We start from the raw sequence: 2,818 nt of genomic DNA, 5'->3' as shown, positions 1-2,818 counted from the left end.
AAAGCCATCCTAAATGCCTATGCACAAAAGAAAGAAAGAACTTCAAATGACATGAACAAAAATGATAGGACTTAGAGAAATAGACAAAGCCACAGTTAGAATTTGGAGTTGGAGAATTCAACACTCCCTTTTCAACAACTGATAGAACAACTAGACAAAAATCATCAAATATAAAGAAGGACTTAACAACACCATAAACCAACATGATCTAACAGACATTTATAGAACACTCAACCTCTCAACCCTAAAACAGCAGAATACACATTCTTTTTCAGTGCCCATGGAAAACAGACCATATCTTGAGGCATACGATTAACCTAAGCTAATTTTTAAAAATTAAAATTATATAAAGTATGTTTCCTGACCATAAAGGAATAAAACTAGAAATCAACAACAGAAACATCATGGGAAAACCTCCAAGCACTGGGAAATTAAACAACACACTTCAAAATAACCCATCGGCTAAAGAGGGAAGTCTTAAAGGAAATTTAAAAATAAGTACACTGTGAATATTTCTTGCTTTCCTGATTTTGTGATAATGAGGACAGGCTAAACATTTGCTATATTAGGACCATGCATGTGTCCCCAGACCTACTTTTTCCCCTAGCTCTGGTGGTTAAAATGCTGGTGATATACCAAGTCTGATTTACTATATGACCATCCTATACAGGAAATGGCTGTTGACTCTAGTTAACTGTGGCCAACTTTAAGAGATAAAGCAACAGCAATAACCTTGAAAATAACCAGTGTTAACTTTGCAGAGTTATTTCTAAAAAAGGGAAATCTTGTGATTATCAGTTACCATTAAATGAATGATAAAAATTTTAAAAATAAAAACAATTATACATAAATTAAAATTAAAATACAGCATATAAAACTTGTGGGATATATATGTGGGATAAACTCCAGGGTTTGGTGCTTTGCCAGTGGGCCCTACTTTGGAGTTTGTGCTCCTGAGTGTGACAGAGTTGGACTCAGATGTGACTTTCTACACATGCCTCTTCTGTCCCTTTTATTTGAACCTATAGTTGGTGCTGGAGTTGGCAGGTGTAAGCCCAAAAGACTTGAATCTCTGAGCTGTCCATGTGCCAGCTGTGCCCTGAGCCTCAGCAGAGTTTCAATATCTCCTCTCCAGTGACTCAACCAGGACAACTAACAAGGAGGTGAGGATGGACAACCAGCACACCAAGGAACCAAGAGAGCCTACAGCTGCAAGCAAGAGAGTCCCATCCATCAGCCATATGGGATCGAAGCCCCCTCTCAATTAGAGGTGGAGTGGGCATCACCATCCCAGAATCCTCAGGATTGGGGAATAAAGTATGGACTAGAGTGGACTTACTGGTATTCTACTATAGACTTATTGTGATTCTAACAATGAAGGAATTATATCATTGATGTGGTGCCAGTGGCCGCTGGAGGTGCTGAAAGCACGGAGAGGGAAAAGAGGTGTAATATGGGGCAGTTTTGGGGACTTGGAATTGCCCTGAATGACATTGCAACAAGAGATACAGGCCATTATATATCCTGCCATAACCTTCAGGATTAAGTGGGAGGGAGGGTAAAGTACAACATAAAGTATAATCCATGCTTAGTGGCAATGCTCCAAATGTGTTTGTCAATTGCAATGAATGTACCACACTAATGAAAGAAGTTGTTAACGTGGGAAAAGGTGGGAGGTGTGAGGAGTGGGGCATACAAGAATCCCTTATATTTTTTGTGTAATCTAAGTATCTTTTTAAAAAATAAAATATATATATATATATATTTTTTTAATACCAAGGGCAAGGAGAGAGTTCTGACAGCTGCAAAAGAAAAGCAAAAAAATCTCAATAAGATTAAGGTCTGATTTCTCATCAAAAACCATGGAGGCCTAGAAGCAGTGGGACTAAATACTTAAAGTGTTGAACTAAAACAATTGTCAACTGTATTAGTCAGCCAAAGGGGTGCTGATGCAAAGTACCATAAATCTGTTGGCTTTTATAAAGGGTATTTAATTGGAGTAAAAGCTTACACTTACAAAGCGCTAAAGAGTCCAACTCAAGGACTCCTTACCAAACTCTGTTGCCACAAGTTGAAGCAAGATGGTGGGTGATGTCTGTGAGGGCTCAGCCTTCCTCTTCCCTCTTAAAGCTCCATGGGTCCAGCTTCCTCTGATCTCAGCTGTAGACTGGCATAGGGCTCATCTTTCTTCCTGGGGCTCTTTTATTTTCAGGCTCAGCTGCTCTGTTCTCTTCACATGTCTATCTTATTTTGAGTATCTCCTTCTGTGTAAGACTGTTTAACTGGCCCACCAAGGGGGTGGGGAGGCAACGCTGCATGCTCTAATGACATTGTCAAATCAAAGCCCTAATCTTAACATAATTTAATCAAAGACATATCAGCTGAGTCTAATACAATCAAAGGGACGTGGCATTGTCCTGAATGATCCTGCAGGGACAGATGCAGGACATATGTATGCTGCCATAACACACTGAATAGACTGGGAGAGTGTGTAAACCACAACATAAACTATAATCCACGCTGTATAGCAATGCTCCAAAATGTACTCATCAAATGCAATGAATGTACCACACTAATGAAAAAAGTTGTCGATATGGGAGTGGAGGGTGTGGGTAGTGGGGTATATGGGAACCTCTTACATTTTTTATTGTAACATTTTGTGTGATCACGTATCTTTAAAAAAGGTAATAAAATTTTTTTATGAAGGGTATCATGCCCAGAGGAACAGATAAGTTTACAAACATAATCAATATCTCTTTTTGGAATTCATAAATAATATCAAACTGCCACATGAACCAAGAATTTTATATACAATGGC

At 38.8% G+C, this 2,818-nt stretch overlaps 1 non-coding gene across 1 annotated transcript; it reads left to right on the top strand.

Annotated features, from left to right (window-relative positions):
- Window positions 1–503: 503 nt before the first annotated feature.
- Window positions 504–636, top strand: LOC111759420 (small nucleolar RNA SNORA72). Its single transcript, XR_002793408.1, has one exon. It is a non-coding gene; the product is annotated as a small nucleolar RNA SNORA72 (small nucleolar RNA).
- The last annotated feature ends 2,182 nt before the right edge of the window (window positions 637–2,818 follow it).

Source organism: Dasypus novemcinctus, chromosome X (genome assembly GCF_030445035.2).
Source record: "Dasypus novemcinctus isolate mDasNov1 chromosome X, mDasNov1.1.hap2, whole genome shotgun sequence".
Taxonomy (NCBI): Eukaryota; Metazoa; Chordata; class Mammalia; order Cingulata; family Dasypodidae; genus Dasypus; species Dasypus novemcinctus.
The sequence above is the reverse complement of the archived record's forward strand: the minus strand, read 5'-3'. Positions and strand labels throughout refer to the sequence as shown.